The sequence below is a fragment of the Mesoplodon densirostris genome, chromosome 10 (genome assembly GCF_025265405.1).
Source record: "Mesoplodon densirostris isolate mMesDen1 chromosome 10, mMesDen1 primary haplotype, whole genome shotgun sequence".
Classification (NCBI taxonomy): Eukaryota; Metazoa; Chordata; class Mammalia; order Artiodactyla; family Ziphiidae; genus Mesoplodon; species Mesoplodon densirostris.
Genome location: NC_082670.1, coordinates 66,928,795 through 66,943,595, shown reverse-complemented (window position 1 = coordinate 66,943,595; position 14,801 = coordinate 66,928,795). Strand labels below are relative to the sequence as shown.

General features: G+C 44.0%; 1 pseudogene; it reads left to right on the top strand.

The window, feature by feature from the left end:
* The first annotated feature begins 2,530 nt into the window (after nucleotides 1-2,530).
* On the top strand, nucleotides 2,531-14,593 carry LOC132497942 (nuclease EXOG, mitochondrial-like; annotated as a pseudogene).
* The last annotated feature ends 208 nt before the right edge of the window (nucleotides 14,594-14,801 follow it).

Here is a 14,801-nt window from a genome sequence, read left to right as displayed (position 1 = left end):
TCCCAAGTTAAGGAATTTAGCGCTTTTCTATGTATGGGAAGATGCAAGAGTCTGGGCTCACTGAAATCATTCCTTTGATATGCACCTCAGCTATCTGAGGCCAGTATCCTGTATTTTCACATTCTGAGTTTCCTCAGGGCTCACGGTAAGGAGTGGCTGCAGTCTGATGGCTGCTAGATGGCAGGTATTCTTTCCTTCCTGAGTTCCCTCAGGGCTCACCAGGTCTCATTGGAGGGCTGCAAGTGCTGATGACTGTGACATCCTTTGTTCACTGATATGGCAGGAAATACTCTTTTTCTCAGTTCCAAGAAAGACCATCATCAACATCTTGAAGGATCACATGTTTGGCTGGCACTTTAAAGTTTACAGAAGGCAATAAAGGCTGTAACATCTGAGTAAGTCTCTATTTGTTAAACAACAGGTATATAGTCATTAGTGCAACGATTATTGAGCATCTACTACTATGTGTTTACATTAGGTTATGGTTTTGGAAACCTCATGGATATTATTGGAGTTAATCTTCATAATACCCTGGGATTTTGGCACTAGGAGTCTCATAATAACCATGAGGACATAGATACTAGGACTCATCTTTCTCTCTCTTCTTCTGTTTCCCTATCATTGATTTTTTTAAAAAAAAGTGTTTGCAGGACTTCCCTGGTGGTGCAGTGGTTAAGAATCCACCTGCCAACGCAGGGGACATGGGTTCGATCCCTGGTCCGGGAAGATCCCACATGCTGTGGAGCAACTAAGCCTGTGTGCCACAACTACTGCGCCAGCGTGCCACAACTACTGAAGCCCGCAAGCCTAGAGCCCATGCTCCGCAACAAGAGAAGCCACCGCAATGAAGCCCATGCACTGCAAGGAAGAGTTGCCCCCGCTCACCTCAACTAGAGAAAGCCTGTGCGCAGCAACGAAGACCCAACACAGCCAGAAGAAAAAATTGTTTGCATACAATAGAAGCTACCTATAGATGGCTTCCTCTTAATTCAGCTCCGCCTTAATTCGGGTAACCTGTCTTTAGGTAAGGTCTCCAAACAGGGGTGTGGAAATGGGAGGAAGAGGCTCAGATGGAAAGCAAAGAAGGAAGTTTCAGGAGAACTTGCAAGAGAAAAAAAGGCCACAGAGATGAGCAGAGCCTGATCCACAAAAATACCAGCACTTTTACAAGCCCTGCATTCATGGCCATCAGCTACGTTTTCAACGTACCTACAGCCACCCAGGCCTAGAGCTGGAAAACTGCAAGCCCAGGAGTCAAGCCAGGTATTACAGGGTCCAGAGTCCTGCCTCTGGAGAAATAAAGGGAAGTCAGCCCGCAGACAGCCTTCACGCTGTCCAGCCACTAGGCCACCAGATCAGGCCGGAAGGGCCCCCATCAAATGCCAAAAGCAGACCTCTGTCCCCTATTTGAGGCGAGGCAACTTGAGCCAGAGGGTCAAAGCCACTCGGTAACCAAGCCCTCATGTCTGCCCGCGACCTTGAAGTTGCTCCAAAGCCGTCTCCTGGCCCTGAGGTCCAGCCAGGGAGCCTTAGCTGGGTTGCACCAGTCCTCTGGCGCCGCCTGGCGGATGTCCGCTGGAACAACAACTCTCAGCCCTTCAAACAGCCTCCCTCCCCTGCCCTGGGGGCTACACTGGCCTCGGGCACCAGCCCGCCTGATTTCCTCTCTCCCCTCCCTCTAAGGACAGTGAAGTGCCCCACTTAGGGTCCTACTGTCTCGCAAAGTTTCCCAGGGCACTCATCCCTCCCTACAACACCCATTACTTTATTCCAATTAGGCCTTAAAGTGACTTGATGTGACCTGGCTTTCAATCAATCAGCTCTCCCTCAGTTCAGGTGCCCTGGCTTTAAGTCAGGTCCACAAACAGGGGTGTGGGGACAGGAGGAAGAGGCTCAGATGGTAAGAGAAGAAGGAAGTTTCGGGAGATCTAGCAAGAGAAAGAAAGGGCACAGGGATGAGCAGAGCCCGACCCACAAAATACCAGCGCTTTTACAAGCTCTGCATTCACTACCAACAGCCTCGTTTTCAACATGCCAACACCCATCCAGGCCTAGAGCTGGAAAACTGCAAGCCCAGGAGTCAAGCCAGGTATCACTGGCTAGGGAGTCCTGCCTCTGCTGGCCCTGGGCACCAGCCAGCCTGATTTCCTACCTCCTCTCCCTCTAAGCTCAATGAAGTGCCCTATACAGGGGCATATATATCTCTCAAAGTCTCCCAGGGCACTCACCCCTTGATATTTCACCCCACTACTTTAAATCACGCAGCCTCTGAAATCACCTGAGTCTGCTTTAATTCAGGTGACTTGAAGTCTAGTGACTTGACCTTGCTGTAAATCAATCATCTCCACCTTAATTCAGGTGAGCTGGCTTTAGGTCAGCACTGCCGTGGAGGGGTGTGGCAACAGGAGGAAGATGCTCAGATGGAAAAGGAATAAGGAAGTTTCTAAAGAACTCTTGAGAGAAAGAAAGGGCACAGGGATGAGCACAGCCCACGCACTAAAATACCAGCACTCTTACACACTCCCGAGACATGATCGCCAACCCCCTTTTCCAGATGCCAACACCCACGCAGCCCTGCAGCTTGAAAACTGTAAGCCCAAGAGTCAAGGCAGGTATTTCTGGGTCCAGAGTCCTGCTTCTTGAGAAACAAAGTGCAGTGAAACCGCAGACAGCCTGTTAGGCTGTCTGGCCACTGAGCCAGCCACTTGCCAGGCTGGAAGCGCCCCCTTTGCAGGCTGAAGTCAGACCCCTGCCCCCTTTGTGAGGCGTGGCAATTTTGGGCAGGAGAGTCAGAGCCGCCCAGTAACCAACACCTTCACTCTGGGCACCACCTTGGGGTTCCACCAACCCCACCTCCCGCCCCATCTCAGAGCCTGGGAGAAGCAGTTGGGCTCCGCCGGTGCTCCTGAGCCCTCTTGCGTCCATCCCCTCTAACGACAGCTCTCGTCCCTTCCTCCTGACCGCCCAGCCCAGGGGCTTGCTTGGCCTTGAGCACCTTCCAGCCTGTGTTCGTTCTTCCTCTCCCTCTAAGTGCAATCAAGTGCTCTACAGAGGGGTGTTTCTGCCGTAAGGGTCCCGGGGCGTCTGTGATAGCTCAGGTCCCGACCTCTTTTCTAGGTGAGGCCACCCTCGTCCCCTCCCGCCTGGTGCTTTATCTCAGAGAGGAAGGAGCGCAGAGGGACTTGGCTGAATCAAGGGACCTGCTAGCTTACAGATGAGTTTTAAGTCAGAACGCCTCAAGACGCAATTAAATATTATTGGAACCTACTGTAGGAGCGGGAGGGGATGTTAGGAGGCTGAGTCCGACCGCAGTGGGTCCAGTCTTGGGACCCCGCACAGGCCCCCCCCCCCCAACCTCGCTTCCCCGCCTTCAGGATGAGGGGCGCTGCGACTACAGCCCGGACTCTGCACCTCCCCTCCCCAATTCCCATCGGGACGCGCAGGGCGGCCCCTCCCCACCCCGGGAGGCCCGAGCAAGCCGGGCGGAGGGCACCGGCGAGAGGAGGGACCAAAGTTCCCCTGGACTAAGACGCTGTGTGCAGCTCTTCCTAAAAAGCTGCAGTAGCAGCCACTTTGAGCGAACCCAGTGCGCCTGGAGCAGCAGCCCGGGGACGCGGTGCAGGGTCGGGACCGACTTACCTGGCGCGCCGCCCGGAGGGCAGACGGGGTTTCGGCCGCCGGGGTCTGTCCCGAGCGCAGTGGCAGTGACTCTTTGGGCGGGGTCGGGGGTCGCGCCGCCCTCCTCTCAGGCTTTGGGACAATCAGCGACCGTGGAGGCAAGAGAAGCGGAGCGAGGAGTTCAGGGTCCTTGCGGACCCGCGCGCCGTTCTGGGCGGTGGGGCGGGGCGGGGCGGGGGCGGGGCTACTTGGCCCACAGTCAAGTGCCCGGCCTCAGGTCAGGTGCCCCAGCCTAACGCCAGGTGCCCCGGCTTACGGTTGACAGCAGAGTCCTGGGATTTAGGTATCGTTCATCAAGAGTGGAGCTTATTGTAAAGCAATTATACTCCAATAAAGATGTTAAAAAAAAAGTAGGATTAAATGCTTGAAGCTGTAAAAGAGAAAATAGGATATATGAGCAAGGCACAATTTATTCTCACAAATAACCAAGCCAACTTGGTAAAGATTCAAATACAACTTCTGGAAACAACATTTCCATTGGAATAAAATCCCCAATGGATGAGTACACCTAAAATCAGACATAGTTGATAAAAGAAGTAGTAAACTGAAAGTTAGATGTGAAGCACTTCCCCATAAAGCAGGTTAGAGAGACGGAGAGAGAAAATATAAAAGAAAGAAAGAAAGAAAGAAAAAAAAAAAAAGAATGGAGCTTATGGTACAAAAAAGTATGGGTGGCTCAGAAGGAGGTTGAAGACTTCTACCACAATAGGTAGAACAGGGGCCGGATAATAGAGGGCTTTGTACTCCATGAAGACTTTGATTTTACTTTTGAGACACTGAGAAATCATAGGTTTTTTAAGCACGGATGACGTGATTTGGAGTGGGTTTTGTCAAGAGTATTCTGGCAGCACTCTGTAGAGTGGTAGGTGAGGAAGCTGGTGTTTGCATGAGAGGTCTGAGGCAAGGAGGTGAACTGAGACTTGACTGCAGAAGGCCATGTGGAGAAATAGAGAAAGAGTAACCATGAATTCACTTTTTGGGTGAGGAAGAGGGAAAAATTCGGGAAGACATCCAGATTGCAGTTAGTTGAATAAATGGGAGGAAAAACTTTTCTTTTAGACGCTTGGATTGTTTTTTTTCTTTAAGGTGAAGTTTTTTATGTGCAAGATATTTGAGAACTTTGTGGACTGAAGGAAAGGAAGATTGAAGATATAAGAGACTGTAATTAATGCTGTGAGGGCTGTAGACAGCTCCTGTTGATGTCTAAGATTAAGGATTCTGCCAGGAGGGTGGCTGAATGGATGTACTGTGAGATCTACAGAGGGTCGGGAATGAAGTGGGGTGAGGAGGAAGAAAGGTGATACAGTCAGTAAAAAGAGAGGGCTTGAAGGACTTCCTGGAAAGTCAAAGAGGAGGTGTGTTTGGGGGAACACCAAGTAGATGTTTAGTAAACGCTGCTTAGGTTACATGATTACTTAAGGGAGTCTGTGATAAAATTGAATGATCCCGGAAACAGAGTTAGGAAAATGAAAAGAACTTTAGGGTATATTCTGTCCCACTTGACTGGCTTATTATCTGCCCATATGGCTCTGATGAGCAGTGATGTGTAAGTCTCCAAGTGTTCACACAGGTGCTCACACCCTCAGAGTATGCCAGGGGTTCTTGTGGGAGTGAAGGAGTGGCAACAGAGTTAGTATTCCAAGCAGAGTAATCTCTCTCCTCTCATCAACTTACTAATTTTCGTATTTTTTTGTAATATTAGAAGAAAAAATGGCTTAAAGCTCTCTATATTCTCTTATTTTTCAAATACTAATTATTCTTGAGCTCTGGTAAATCCTCTTTACTCTTACCTTTGGAAAATAGGTTCTCCCAGCTTTTACTTCTACACCTTAAGTAATCAAATTACAGTTTTGTGAGTGTTGTGTTTTCATAAAATTGAAAGATTTGTATGACTAGCTTACCGTGTAGTAAAAGAAAAATGTATACAAAGTTTAAAAGGGAACATTAACCAGTAATTAAGGGCATTTCATGAAACAGCTTCTTGTGTGTGTGTGTGTGTGTGTGTGTGAATATTTCTCTTAAATGTGTTTTGGGGCTTCCCTGGTGGCGCAGTGGTTGAGAATCTGCCTGCTAATGCAGGCGACATGGGTTCGAGCCCTGGTCTGGGAAGATCCCACATGCCGCGGTGCAACTAGGCCCGTGAGCCACAACTACTGAGCCTGCGCGTCTGGAGCCTGTGCTCCGCAATGAGAGGCCACGATAGTGAGAGGCCCGCGCACCACAATGAAGAGTGGCCCCCCCTTGCCCCAACTAGAGAAAGCCCTCGCACAGAAATGAAAACCCAACACAGCCTAAATAAATCAATAAATCAATAAATCAATCAATAAATAAAAAGCCAAGCATTTGTAGCCCTTAAAAAAAAAACTTGTATAAGCAATCGGCAGGCTAAAAGAATAACCTCATGTAAAATGCAGAATCCAATTACCATTTTAAAAAAATGTGCTTTGGCCAAATGCTGTCGTGGAAAGTTGTTTTTCTTAAATTGGATATAATTTGTATTATCTATCTGCTGAAAGGGCCTAGAAGCAGTGATATGCTGTTAGCAATGTACCTTGAGACCAGATCTTCGTTTCTAGAAAAAACATCTCCTGCTGAAAGAACCCAGCACTTGCAGAAATGGATGATTCCAGGGATGGTGCAGGGAAAGTACAAACTGGAACATTTTGTGCCAGGAAGCAAGAAAGTGCTCAAACAAATGGTGAGGTCATGTCAAAAGGACACAGGAGTCCGCTTTATGGAGATCTAACTTATCGTGTCAGGAACTATTTGATATCAAAATAAAATGGATTATAGAACTAATAAATAGGAATCCATATTTTAATACATAAGTAAACACGTGGGTGTAAGGAGAAGCTTCTGTGTACCATGGACTGTCAACTAATAAGTTTGTAAGAATGAAAGAGAAAAATCATTTCACAGCCGTCACGGTAGTAAGTGTTTCAGACAATCATCAGTGGATGTTACAACTAGAGAGTGGAAGTTTTATGAGGAATAGGACATGTATATAGTCTAAAAGAATCCCACTGCAAATTACTTATTGATAACAAAGCAAGAAATGATAACTTCACAGTAAAGAAACTCCCCCTTAACTGAGTGATCAAAGTTAATATTGCGTGTATGGGACTTGCTGATAAACTCTACTTCCTGGTGTGATGCGCTAAGAAGGATACAGTATCACTTCTGTTATATTTCTGCACAAAATGCATAATGTTGAGTCTCATCATGCAGGAGTATCAGGCAAACCCCAACTGAGGGACATTACATGAAATAGCTGACTTATATTCTTCAAAAATGTTAGTGTCAAAGATAAAGCCTGAGAAATAAACTGTTCCAGATTAATGGAGACTAAAAACTAAAGATGAAAATGCATGAAAACAAATTGCATTGTGTTATCTTAGATCAGATCCTACATCAGAAAAACAAAAGTTGCTAAATAAGACTTTATTAGGACAATTGGTAACATTTGAGGTCTGTAGATTAGATAATTATATGTTATCAATGTTAAATTTCCTGATTTTGATCATTGGACTGTGATTATGTAAGTGAATGTCTCTGTGCTTAGGAAATACATCCTTAAGGATGTGTCTATGACTTATTTTCAAAAGGTTTAGGGAAAAAATATATATAGAGAGAGGAAAAGAGTGATAAATTGGGAAAAATGTTGAGTTGATGAACTTGGATGAAGGGTGTGCAGGTGTTCCATATGCCATCCTTACACATTTTAAATTTGCAATTAATTCAGAATGAAACAAATATATACATACATACCTTTTAGTATATCTTTTCTATAACAGAATTCTTATTACACTGGAATATATAAAACTAACCACTAAAAAGACTTAACCTTGTTTCTCCTAAATAGTTTATCAGTGAATGATATTCAGGCATGCTCAAGTAGCCTTGAAGAGAGTTTCAAAAGAGACCTATCAGCTCTTCTTACCCTAACTAGTGTCATAATGATGAATGTATGAGGGCAGTCAAGATCAGCTTCCTGAAGAGCATACTTTGAGTAATGGTCTTGTTTTCTTGTTTTTATTTTAAAGCATTATTGGTCTTTGGTCTTTTCTTTCAGATTCTGGGCCTCTGAACCTATAACAGTAGTTTTCCATGTCTATATTAATTGATAGGACCTATTCATGCTCACATTGGCAAATCTTTAATTCAACAAATCTTTAAGTATCTCTCATGTGGGAGGAATGTATATGGAATTATAAATGACATGCTTCAAACTACACTCTTGATTACTTTCTCCCTTCTTCCTCTATTTCACATCCTGAGAGTCATCTCTCTCTCTTAATTTCTTTGGTGTCAGCAACTTTTATCAGTTCTTTTACTTAGTAACTTGTACTCCGATTTTGCTGAAGCTCTGAACACCTGCAATATTGCTGCAGCTTCCACTAAGTTTCTCTGCACTTCCTACTTTCTGGCATAACAGGATGTTCCAGACTCATCTTGGGCAAACTCTGGAATCATCCATTTCTCTTGGTTCGTTTTAATGGGGACTGGTATTTAGAAACCAAGATCTGGGCAAGTTGATTCTCGAGTACTCGGTCTGGTGTTTGGCTTGTCATGTGTGTTCACCACATTTATTTTTAGACTTTTTTAGTGGGTGGAGAGAGCCCCGAAGAACATAGTATATGAATTATTTTGCCTTTAGTGGCGTACTGTTGGGAAGGCCTTTTTTCTCCATCTTCAATATTCCTATGCTTTTTGAGAAGGAGATTTATAGACCCTGGTCATAAGGGAAGCAGATTACCCTGTGTGTTATGTATGTGTATGTAAAGTTGGATGTTGATAGGAATCTATATCCCTGGATGGGTATGTAGTTTTTCATCTTTCTGGGAAGCATATCAAAGTGGCATCTACTTTTATATACATATTTATGTTTTTCACTAACAATTTCTATTATATCTTTTGTTAGATTTGGCATCATTTTTCAGATGAAACTTGATTTCAGGTGGAATTTTAAATTTAAAAATCTTTAGTATGTCTATTAGCATGAAAGCAAAATATGACCCTTTAATAAATTAAATTGGAAAAATTGTCTCAGAGCTTGCCATTTTAAGAATTTAGTTGAGCCAAAAATATTATATGTGTGCATACAAATATATACACATATAAACTTGGGCAAATTTGGTTAAGGAAAATAGACATGGGAGACAAAGGTAGGCAAGGGGAAGAGGTAGGAAAAGGTAGGATGTGTGCTGAGAAACAGTAAGTCCCAGACAGTTGGATTAGAGCACTTGTATAGGGAAGGAGACAAACATAAAAGGAAAGGATAAACAACAAGGACCTACTGTATGGCACAGGAAACTATATTAAATATCCTGTAATAACTGTAATGCAAAAGAATCTGAAAAAGAATGTATATGTGTGTGTGTGTATAAAACTGAATAACTTTGCTGTACCTGAAACAAATACAACATTATAAATCAACTATACTTCAATAAAAAGTTGTTTTGAAAAAAAAAAGAAGAAAAAAAAGGAAGATTTGCACCAAGTGGTAGAAACCTTTAATGCCCAGCTAAAAGTTCCAGTTATTTTCTAGCAATTCATAATAAAATCATTGTGGATAAAACCATGTCCTTTAGTGATGCTGAGAAAGGGGACACAGCATTGCCCAGCCCTCGAGGTGGGTCTGTTCCTCTCAAGGGATAAATACGTATTTGAATCATGAATTCCTGTTTCCCAGGGAATGTCTTACAATTATGTGTGGCAATTCAGAATGCCTGAGAAGTGGTCGTGTTTTGTTTTCTTAAATCCAGCCATTTAATATTTACTCCTTGTTTATGACTGTACTCTGAACCTTATTTTAGGAGAATATACCTAATAAAAGCGAGGTATTTATTTACTTTTCTATCTAGGTAATGAAGCATATATGTGTCTACTTTGGAGGAAGTGAAGCGGATGAGCTGGTGTTTATCGAGGGCCGTATATACCACCCGGTGTGTAGGTAGCTTTGTTCACGCCATCCCAGTCAGTCCTCACAAACGGCTCTTACAAACAAGCAGTGGTTATCTTCTTTTATAGGCAAAGAAATTGAGGTTTTGAGGGGTCATGTCCAAGTCACATTGCTAGTAATTGTCAAGGGGGAACTCCAAAGGTGCGTCTCTCTACTTGTATGAGAATTGCCAGTCATTCATAGTATTGTTTTTTAAGATCTCATAAGTCTACAGTGAAAGGATTGCTGTGCTCTTCATATATAGAAGCTTAAGGCCAGGAGGTAAAACATGGTGTGGATGGAGAGCAGTTACAAGTGATATTTGCTAGCCTGCAAAAATAAGAACAGAAAATGGGCCAAGAGGAAGATTCGTTATAGCCAGGCAGAAACGTCTGCTAGAATATGTAGGAAAGAATCACAGCATCATACGACTTGAGTAAATGTGAGCCTGAGGGAAGATTGGTAGCAATGATTTTATCAGAGTGAGTCATCTGACAGCTCTAATCAGAATCACCCCCTTTATTATAGCTTAGGTCATCCATGTGCCTATTTCTAGAAAAGACTGAATCAAGACAAGTGAAACATACCTGAAGATCCTGGCCTGAACATTATAATTGACTTGGCAGGAAAGTGAGCTTCAGATTTGACAGCTCAGTAGTGGTGGTGGTGGTGATGTTAGAAGTACTTAACAGTCTGGGTTTTCCTTCTACAGCATTGTTTTCCAAACTTCCACAGTTCCTGGAGGGGGAGGAAATTGAAAATATGTCTCCAGGGATCTTGAGGCATCAGCTGAAGTGATCGGGAATTTTTTTTGAAATCTCCTCTTTTATCTTTAGGCAATCTTCATTTTCATATCTGTTTTAATTGAAATTACTTCTTTTACTGGTTAAATATTTCTTTACCCCCATCCTAAATCACCCAGTGGAATTGACAATTTGGGAAAATGTGCTTATTTCACTGGCCTGGCATCTCCCACCTCTGCGCCGGGTGGGTGCCCCGTCTGAGAAGCACCATCTCCCAGGGTTTGAGCTCCCACAGAGGCTTTACCGGTAGCACACGGGGCTGCCACACCCTTGTTGACTCCCCACCCCTGTGATTTCCTCACTTCTGGTTCCTCTCTATTTATCACACTGTCATGGTATCTTTCTTTCACTTGATTGGCATGACTTTATTTTAAGGGCTTTATCTCTTGATGTGTCCAGCAGTTTTATTTTTAGAATTTCTTTTTTTTGTCTTACCAGGGGAATGTAACCAAATATCTATCTATCTATCTGAGTCTTGCAGGTACATATTTTTTCCTCACGATGCTGCTTGCTATTTCACTTAAGGCACAGTTGCTGCAGATATGACATGACAGAGGGCAGGCTTAGCCTGGGTATTGTTTGCGACCAGTCTCTGCTGGCACTGAGTCAGCATGAAGACCCAGCTCTGTGTGTGTGGAGTTGGGGGTGGGATGGGGGAGCAAATTGTCATCTCTGTCTCTTGGATAGGAGGGAACGAGCGCAGGCCAGCACGTACAGAAACTAATTGCAGGTCACGAGTGCCAGCTTTATGATTATTATATATATTGTATTTTCTAGTGATTCCCAGTTGATTTCCAGCTTTTGTTACAGCCTTGACAAGAGTTCAGTGCTTTCTGGTAATTTAACAGCAACAAAGATTTCCTTTGTAAAGTATTTTTATACCTAAGTGTTATATGAAAAGGATTATTGATGATTTACTGATACTAAAGACTTGGTTCACGTTAAGCCCCCGAGTCCTTTGTTTAGAGCATCATTTGTGTCCAACCTGTTTTCTTCTCCTGAAACCCTATTGTCCACCTTGAACTGGTCTAATCTTGCTTGATCCCATGTTTCCCCACTATCCCTCTGCAGAACCACCTTTTGTACCAAATGCAATTGCATTCCTGTCTTTTGAATGACATCTGCTACAAAAATAGCTTTTTACATAGGCCTTGCAGATTTCAAAATATTTTTTTTAAACTAACCTGTCTTTATATCTTCGGAACTATTCTATGAGATAGACAGCTTGGGGATTGTTATTACTCATTTTATGAATGAAAAAAGAAGATACCAATGGTCGTGACTTGCAACTTCATGTGAAAGCCCCAGGTCTCTGGGGTTTCAATCTGCTGAACCATTCTGCTTCAGTACCCTAGTTTCTAGAAACATTTCCAGTTTTCCCAAAAGTGGGAAGAATTTATTATGTAGGTTGAGTTGTCTACAGAGAAGATAGCTCTAAGATATTTCAGGTTTGTTTTTTTTTTAAGTTTTAAAATCAGGGAAGAAATAAGTTCTCTGAATTTCCAAATAGGACTGGTTCCTATATTAGATGGGTTAAATATTTTTACTTCCTGAGAGCAAAGTGGACTGAATCAGAGAAGATAGTGAGTTGGCTAAGTTTTCCTTTTTCTCTTTATTTCTGGGACTAGTATTTTATCTCCTCTTTGTTGAAATATTGTAAGTCATGGGTGAAAGAGTCACACTTTGTGGTTCTTAGTAGAATTTCTGTGTTCATGAGGTTTCTCAAAGGTAGTATTAGAGGTCCTCTAGCTATGTGAGAGTTTTTGAAAATCTGATAGAAATGGTAGATTTCCATGTGGTAAATCCATGGATCTTAAAATGTCAAGCTTCTTTACTTTTGGCTGGAATTTAATGCACCTGATTAGAAGCCCTGTTTGGCAGCACATGGGCATGACTGGTTAATTTTTTTGAGAGTTGTCATTTGTTTGTAGACAAGGAGTCGGTGAGGAGAGAATATAATCAAGTGACTGGTCTCCTAAGGCTCCAGATACTTGGGAGTCTGAGATCTGTGCTGCAGTGAGGGAAGATGTCCACCAGGTGGCACCAAGGATTTGCTTAACTGTTGGCTCCCCAGCTAGTTAGTGACTGGACCACCTGAAGCCCATTTAAACTTCTCCCCCACCTTGTAAACTATGGCTCAGCTGCAGCCACACCTTCAGCTCTGGTCCCTGACTTCCCCTGCACCCACCCACTCAGCGCTGCTGCTGCTGCTCTGTATCGGCGTCTCACCACACTGTGGGTGTTGACTCTTCCCCTGGATGGGAAGCTTCTTGAGAGCAGCGCCAAATGAATTTACTTTAAAGCTTATTCCTTTCGCTATTTCCAGCAGTGCCGGGCACAGGACCTCTGAGTTGCAGTGTTGAGTTAATATCTCTTGGTGATCTGTGGGCTAGTTGTGACCCTCCATTGCGTTCACTTTCAGTATGTTTTTTGTCTTGAAGGGCATGTTTATTTTCCCAGCTGCATAAATGACTTGCTGGAGGGGGTTGTGTAGTTTCATAAACCTTACTCTAAACTGCCCCCTGACCAACCACTTTCACTAACTTCCAAGACAGTTATAGAGACCATTCCTGTGGAATGATGGGTCTTCCCTGCAGCCCTGCAGTTGGCCTTGGCGGTGGGACTTCCCTGAGTGTTAGGCAGCAGATGGCCTCGGAGTTGTTAGGCTGTGCGCCGTGTGGGTAGGAGCTTGGGAAAAGCAGAAAAGAATCCTCTGTAGCTCTCATCCCTCTGCCTTATCTGGGTTCCCAGCGGGGCCTCCCACAGCAAGTGGGTTTGGCCTGGAAGGGAGGCCTCTTGCCAAGGAAGGGCCGGCCCGGGAGGAGCAGTAGTACCACAAGCATATAGTAGCTGGATTGTGTCATTTTATTGGAGACCATTAAGGAAATGGACGTTCATTTTTTTCTTTTTCAGAAAGCAGATAATGGCTTCTAAGCCAATTGGAAGGAAATTTGAAAAGGTTTCATAACAGTGTTATTTCATTATTACAGCCAACCTCCACAGGCAACCAAGTTGTTTTCAGGCCTGACCCTGGCTCTGGCTTTTTCGTTGTGTGGATACCTTTCCAAAGTGTTTGATCTGATGACACATTCAGGGGTTCTGTGTTTGATAGCAGACCCAAGAGTGTGCAGAACTCTGAGCAAACAGCATTTACATTTACCTAATGTAATTTTTAAAATGAACCACAGTCTAGGTGATACTGGAGATAGTAATACTGATGTGGTGTGTCTGGCTGCTTCTTGAAAGGCTGTTTGTTTAGCTCCCTAGTGAATTTGGTAAACCAAGGCCATATTTCTATTTCTAGAGCTGGGAGTTCCCCAAGCTGGCCGTTTTGACCTTTGAATGTTAGGAGCCCCAAAAGTTCTGATTATGAGACAGAGAGAAGGTGACAGCTTTTCTTGTCCATTAAAAAATCCGGGACCCACTCCTGGCATTCCTTTGTCCTACAAACAGAGCAGAGAATGGGACCCCTGCTCTTTGGGGTGGTGGTACTTTAAAGACAATCAGAATCTACCTGTTAAATGCTCATCTTCTCTGTGAGTCTGTGTTTTGGTTTATTATTACCTTTGGCAGTTGAATTTAAATCCATTGGGGGTGGGGTGGGGTAGGGTAGTTTGTAAGTACGTTTTCAGAAATGCATCTAAAAGTCTTTTCAGGAAAAATTTGGGACCTGCTAGTGCAAATTAGCATCGCTAATATGGCTGCTTTGTTTTTAGGTGATTGGCGAGGACAATGTGGCGGTGCCCTCCCACCTCTACAAGGTGATCCTGGCGCGCAGAAGCCAGGGATCTACTGAGCCCCTGGCACTAGGGGCCTTCGTGGTGCCCAGCGAGGCCATTGGCTTCCAGCCCCAATTAAGTGAGCTCCAGGTGAGCCTGCAGGAGCTGGAGTTGTCAGGACTAGTGTTTTTCCCTCATCTGGATGGAAATAGTGACATCAGGAACATCTGCTTGGTGGACACCTGTAAGCTCCTGGATTTCAGGAAGTTCACTCTGAGCACAAGAAAGATTCAGGGAGCCCGATCGGTACTCAGACTGGAAAATCCTTTCATGGAAAATTTGCGGAACGCAGGCATTGAACCCAGTGAGGACTTCATGACTCACTGCAAGAAGAAGCTGGAAGAACTCAAAGCTCAGAGCAGTCAGGAGTCCTGGAAAGAAAGCCCTCGTAGTTCACCTCTCAGAAGTGTGACGTTGTCTGTAATGAAGCAGGAGCAGCCTCTTTGAGATACTATGTTTTAGTGGCTCTGCTTTAAAATGATGGACTCCTAAATTTCAGACTAAATTTCTCCCCCAAAGATCAAAGATGTCAAATGTTTTGGCTGGTATTTTATTTGACGTGGGAAACTAAGGAAACTGTTAACGCCTGCAGATCACGGG